The sequence below is a fragment of the Panthera leo genome, chromosome B1 (assembly GCF_018350215.1).
Source record: "Panthera leo isolate Ple1 chromosome B1, P.leo_Ple1_pat1.1, whole genome shotgun sequence".
Taxonomy (NCBI): domain Eukaryota; kingdom Metazoa; phylum Chordata; class Mammalia; order Carnivora; family Felidae; genus Panthera; species Panthera leo.
This window is the reverse complement of record NC_056682.1, coordinates 38,127,489-38,134,384: the sequence shown is the minus strand read 5'-3', so window position 1 is coordinate 38,134,384 and position 6,896 is coordinate 38,127,489.

Genomic DNA, 6,896 nt, shown 5'->3' with positions numbered 1-6,896 from the left:
AACCCACAGCAGGGCTGTGGTCTCCCCGAAGGGCTATGTTGAGGGCACAAGGGAGGGTGCCGTTCAGGATCAATCTTTGGCTTCCAAGTCCACACACATCGAAGGGACCCTGGTAGAGGAGGCCTCCGGAATCCTCTCAGGCGTCTGCAGCCGGGCCTGGGAAACGACATTGTAATTTTCCAGGTTCCACCGAGTGAGCCTGCACCGCTTCTGGACCCCAGGTGCATGGTGTTGTTAGACGTTGGAATTAGGTCACAATAGGGAGAGAGCTTTAGCTAGGGTTAGGGTTAGGTCCATGGACGTTGCCAGGACGACGTGACTCCAGTCTCGTGATCTGCCTCAAGGGTGGAAGTGAGGGCCCATGCCACCAGGTGGCTCAAGTGCAGGGTTAGGTTTCGAGGCAAGCTTTGGTTTCAGTGGTGGGACTGGGTTCGGTGTAGCATTAGGGTTAGGGTTAGGGTTAGGTCCCAGGAGGCTCCAGGCGCCGAACCCACAGTAAGGCAGTGATCTCCCTGAAGGGCTGAGTTGAGGCACAAGGGAGGGTGCCGGTCTGGATCAGTCTTTGACTTCCAAGGCCACACACGTCGATGTGCCCCTGGTCGAGGAGGGATCCAAAATCATCTCAGGCTATTGCAGATGGGCCTGGGAAACGACATTGTAAGCCTCCAGGTTCCATGTCGAGTGAGCCTGCACGGCTTCTGGTCCCCAGGCGCATGGTGTTGTCAGACATTGGAATTGGGTCCCCAAGGGGAGAGAGCCATAGCTAGGGTTACGGTTCAGTCCAGGGATGTTGCCAATGCCGAAGCCACTCCAGTCTCGTGGTCTCCTTCGAGGCCTGATGAGTGGGACCATGCGACGGTGCAGCTCAAGTGGAGCTTTAGAATTCGAGACAGGCTTAGGTTTTGGTGAGGGTCCCGGTTCGTGGTAGTGTTAGGTTTAGGTCCCAGGAGGCTCCAGGCCCTGAACCCACAGCAGGGAAGTGGTCTCCCCGAAGGGCTGAATTGAGGGCATGAGGGAATCTGCCAGTCAGGATCAGTCTTTGGTTGGCAAGGCCACAGACGTCGATGGGCCCCTGTTCGAGGAGGACTCCGGAATCCTCTCGGGCAGATGCAGCCAGGCCTTCAATACGACATGGTGAGCTTCCAGGTTCCATGCCGAGTGAGCCTGCACCGCTTCTGGATCCCAGGCTCGTGGTGTTGTCAGACGTTGTAATTGGGTCCCCATGGTTAGAGTGCCTTAGCTAGGGTTAGGGTTCAGTCCATGGACATCACCAGGGACGAAGCGACTCTGGTCTCGTGATCTACCTCAAGGGCGGAAGTGAGGGCCCATGCCACAAGGCGGCTCAATTGCATGGTTAGGTTTCGAGGCACACTTGGCTTTCGGTGGAGGGTCCCGGTTCAGGGTTGGGTTAGGGTTAGGGTTAAGTCCCAGGAGGCAACTGGCGCCGAACCCACAGCAGGACAGTGGTATCCCCGAAGTGCTGAGTTGAGGGCACAAAGGAGGATGCTGGTCAGGATCAGTCTTTGGCTGCCAAGTCCACACACGTCGATGGGCCCCTGTTCGAGGAAGCCTCCGGAATCCTCTCGGGCAGCTGCAGCCCGGCCTGGGAAACGATATGGTGAGCTTCCACTTTCCATGCCAAGTGAGCCTGCACCGCTACTGGACCCCATGCGCGTGGTGTTGTGAGATGTTGGAATAGGGTCCATGTGGGGAGATAGCCTTAGCTAGGGTTAGGGTTTGGTCCAGGGACCTCGCCAGTGCCGAAGCCACTCTGGTCTCATGAACTCCCTCGAAGGCTGAAATGAGGGCCCATGCCACAATGTGGCTTAAGTGCAGGGTTAGGGTTCGAGGCAGGCTTAGTTTTTGGTGGAGGGTCTCGGTTCGGGGTAGGGTTAGGATTAGGTCCCAGGGGTCTCCAGGGGCCGAACCCACAGCAGGTCAGTGGTCTCCCCAAAGGTCTGAGTTGAGGGCACTAGGGAGGCTGCCGGTCAGGATCAGTCTTTGGCTGCCAAGGCCACACACGTCGATGTGCCCCTGGTCCAGGAGGCCTCCGGAATCCACTCGGGCAGATGCAGCCGGGCCTGGGAAGTGACATGTTGAGCTACCAGGTTCCATGCCGAGTGTGTCTGCGCCGCTTCTGGACCTGAGGCGCGTGGTGTTGTCAGACTTTGGAGTTGGGTTCCCATGGTGACAAAGCCTTAGCTAGGGTTAGGGTTCGGTCCATGGTCGTCGCCAGTGACGACGCGACTCCGGTCTCGTGATCTACCTCAAGGGCAGAAATGAGGGCCCATGCCACAAGACTGCTCAATTGCAGGGTTAGGGTTTGAGGCAGTCTTTGGTTTTGTTGGAGGGTCCCGGTTCGGGGTAGGGTTAGGGTTAGGGTTAGGGCCCAGGAGGCTCAAGGCGCCGAACCCACAGCAGGGCAGTTGTCTCCCTGACAGGCCGTGTTGAGTGCAGAAAGGAGGGTCCCGGTCAGGATCACTCGTTGGCTACCAAGGCCACGCACGTCCATGGGCCCCTGGTCGAGGGGGCGTCCAGAACCCTCTTGGGCAACTGCAGCCTGGCCTGGGAAAAGACATGGTGATCTTCCACGTTCCATGCCGAGTGATCCTGCACCGCTTCTGGACCCCAGGCGCCAGGTGTTGTCAGACGTTGGAATTGGGTCCCCATCGGGAGACAGCCTTAGCTAAGTTTAGGGTTTGGTCCAGGGACATCGCCAGGGCCGAAGCGACTCCGGTCTCTTGGTCTCCCTTGAGGGTTGAAGTGAGAGCCCATTCTACGGGACGGCTCAAGTGGAGCTTTATGTTTCGAGGCAGGCTTAGATTTAGGTGGAGGGTCCCGGTTCGGGGAAGGGTTATGGTTAGGGTTAGGTCCCAGGAGTCTCCAGGCGCCGAACCAACAGCAAAGCAGTGTTCTCCCCAAAGGGCTCAGTTGAGGGCACAAGTGCTGCTGCTGGTCAGGATCATTCTTTGGCTGCCAAGGCCACACATGTCGAAGGGCCCCTGGTTGAGGAGGCCTCACCAATCCTCTCAGGCAGCTGCAGCTGGGCCTGAGAAATGATATTGTTAGCTTCCAGGTTCCATGCTGAGTGAGCCTGCACTGCTTCTGGACCCCAGGCGCGTGGTGTTGTCAGTCATTGGGATTGGGTCCCCATGGGGAGAGAGCCTTATCTAGGCTTATAGTTCATTCCAAGGACGTCACCAGGGCCGAAGCTACTGCAGTCTCGTGATCTCCCTCGAGCGCTGAAGTGAGGGCCCATGCGACGGGGTGGCTCAAGTGGATATTTAGGGTTCGAAGCCGGCCTAGATGTCATTGGAGGTTTCCGGTTCGGGATAGGGTTAGGGTTAGGCTTAGGCCCCAGGAGGCTCCAGGTGCCAAACTCTCAACAGGGCAGTGGTCTCCCCGAAGGGCTGAGATGAGGGCACAATGCAGGGTGCCAGTCAGAATCACCGTATTGCTACCACAGACACATAATTCGATGGGCCCCTGGTAAGGGAGGCCTCAGGAATCCTCTAGGCAACTGCAGCCGGGCCTGGGAAACGAAATGGTGAACTTCCAGGTTACATGCCCAGTGAGTCTGATCTGTGTCTGGACCCCAGGCGCATGCTGTTGTCAGACTTGGAATGGGTCCCCATGGCAGAGAGCCATAGCTAAGGTTAGGGTTCGTCCAGGGAAGTCGCCAGGGCCGAAGTGACTCCGGTTTCATGATCTCCCTCGAGAGCTGAAGTGAGGTCTCATGAGGCAGTGAGTCACAAGTGGAGGGTTAGGGTTTCAGATCGGCCTAGTTTTCAGAGGAGTGTTGGGTTAGGGGTAGGTTTAGGGTTGGAGTTAAGTCCCAGGAGGCTCCAGGTGCCGAAACCACAGCAGGGCAGTAGTCTCCCAGAAGGGGTGAGTTGAGGGCACATGGGAGGTGGCTGGTCAGGATCAGTCTTTGGTTGACAAGGACAAACAAATCGATGGGCCCCTGGTCGGGGAGGTCTCAGGAATCCTCCCGGCAGTTGCAGCCAGGCCTGGGAAACGACATGCTGAGCTTTCTGATTCCATGCCGAGTGAGCCTGCACCGCTTCTGGACTCCAGGCGCATGGTGTTGTCAGACTTTGGGATTGGGTCCCCATGGGGAGAGAGCCTTATCTAGGGTTAGGGTTCGGTCCAGGGACGTCACCAGGGCCGAAGCGACTCGGGTCTCGTGATATCCCTCGAAGGCTGAAGTGAGGGCCCATGCGATGGGGCGGCTCAAGTGGAGCTTTAGGTTTCAAGGCCAGCTTAGTTTTCGGTGGAGAGTTCTGGCTTGGGGTCATGTTAGGGTTAGGGTTAGGTCCCAGGAGGCTCCAGGGGCCGAACCCACAGCAGGGCAGTGGTCTCCCCAAAGGGCTGAGTTGAGGGCACAACAGAGGGTGCTGGTCAGGATCAGCCTATGGCTGCCATGGAGACATAATTCGATCGGCCCCTGGTAAGGGAGGCCTCAGGAATCCTCTTGGCAGCTACAGCTGGGCCTGGGAAACGACATGCTGAGCTTCCATTTTCCATGCCAAGTGACCTGCACCGCTTCTGGACCCCAGGCCCATGGTGTTGTCAGACTTTTGGATTTGGTCCCCATGGGGACAGAGCCTTAGCTAGGGTTAGGGTTCAGTCCAGGGAGGTCGCCAGGGCCGAATCGACTCTGGTCTCGTGATATGCCTCGAGGGCTGAAGTGAGGGCCCATGCGACAGGGTGGCTCAATTGGAGGGTTTGGGTTCGAGGCCGGCTTAGGTTTCGGTGGAGGGTTCCTGCACGGGGTAAGGTTAGGTTTAGGGTTAGGTCCCAGGAGGCTCCAGGGGCTGAACCAACAGCAGGGCAGTGGTCTCCCCGAAGGCTTAGTTGAGGGTACAAGGGAGGGGGCCGCTCAGGATCAATCCTTGTCCGCCAATGACACACAAGTAGAGGGGCTCCTGTTCGGGGAGGCCTCAGGAATCCCCTCGGCACCTGCAGCTGGGCCTGGGAAACGACATGCTGAGCTTCCAAGTTACCTGCCGATTGAGCCTGCACAGTGCCTGGACCCCAGGCGTGTGCTGTTGTCAGTCTTTGGGAATCGGTCCCCATGGGAGAGAGCCTTAGGGTTAGGGTTCGTTTCAGGGAAGTCGCCAGGGCCGGAGCAACACCGGGTTCGTGATCTCCCTCGAGAGCTGAAGTGAGGGCCAATGTGACAGTGCGCCTCAATTAGAGGGCTGGGTTTCAGGCCGGCATAGGTTTCGGTGGAGTGTTCCGGTTACGGGTAGGTTTAGGGTTAGGGTAAAGTCCCTGGAGGCTCCAGGGGTCGAACCCACAGCAGGCAGTAGTCTCACTTAAGGGCTGAGTTGAGGGCACATGGGAGGAGGCCAGTCAGGATCAGTCTTTAGCTGCCAAGGAAAACAAATCGATGGGACTCTCGTCGGGGAGACCTCAGGAATCCTCCCGGCAGTTGCACTGGGCCTAGGAAACGACATGCTGAGCTTGTAGGTTCCATGCCAAGTGAGTCTGCACTGCTTCTGGACCCCAGGCGCATGGTGTTGTCAGGCTTTGGGATTGGGTCCCCATGGGGAGAGAGCCTTAGCTACGGTTAGGGTATGGTCCAAGGACGTCACCAGGGCCGAAGTGACTCAAGTCTCTCGATCTCCCTCGAGGGCTCAAGTGAGGGCTTTTGCGATGGGGCGGCTCAATTGGAGGGTTTGGGTCGAGGCCGGCTTAGGTTTCGGTGGAGGGTTCTGGCACACGGTAAGGTTAGGCTTAGGGTTAGGTTCCAGGAGACTCCAGGGGCTGAACCCACAGCAGGGCAGTTATCTCCCCAAAGGGCTTAGCTGAGGTCACAAGGGAGGGTTCCGCTCACGATCAGTCCTTGGCCGCCAAGGACACACAAGTTGATGGGCCCCTGGTCGGGAAGGCCTCAGGAATCCTCTCGGGCAGCTGCAGCCGGGCCTGGGAAACGACATGGTGAGCTTCCTGGTTACATGCTGAGTGAGTTTGCACCATGTCTCACCCCAGGTGTGTGCTATTTTCAGACTTTGGGAATGCGTCCCCATGGGAGAGAGCCATAGCTAGGGTTAGGGTTCGTTCCTGGGAAGTCGCCAGGGCCAAAGCGACTCTGGTGTCGTGATCTCCCTCGGAGGGTTCCAGTTAGGGCTAGGTTTAGGGTTGGAGTTAAGTCCCAGGAGGCTCTAGGTGCGGAACCCACAGCAGGGCAGTAGTCTCCCTGAAGGGCTGAGTTGAGGGCACATGGGAGGCACCCGTTCATTATCAGTCTTTGTCTGCCAAGGACAAAGAAATCAATGGGCCCCTGGTCGGGGAGACCTCAGGACTCCTCCCGGCAGTTGCAGCCGAGCCTGGGAAACGACATGCTGAGCTTCCAGGTTCCATGTCGAGTGAGACTGCACCGCTTCTGGACCCCAGGCGTGTGGTGTTGTCAGACTTTGGGATTGGGTCCCCATGACTAGAGAGCCTTAGCTTCGGTTAGGGGTTAGGTCCAGGGACGTTGCCAGGGCCGAAGCGACTCTGGTCTCGTGATCTCCCTCGAGGGCTGAAGTGAGGGCACATGTGACTGGGTGGCTCAAGTGGAGGTTTAGGGTTCGAGGCCGGCCTAGGTTTCAGTGGAGGGTTCCAGTTCGGGATAGGGTTAGGGTTAGGTCCCAGGAGGCTCCAGGGGCTGAACTCTCAGCAGGGCAGTGGACTCCCTGAAGGGCTTAGTTGAGGGCACAAGGGAGTGGGCTGCTCAGAATCAGTCCTGGGTCACCAAGGACACACAAGTTGATGGGCCCCTGGCCGGGGAGGCCTCAGGAATCCTCTTGGGCAGCTGCACCTGGGTTGCAGATTGATTCCATTCCCAATGGAAATGTAGAACATTGGCCCTCACTGGGGCCATTACTTCCTGTCACTATTTTTTTCTA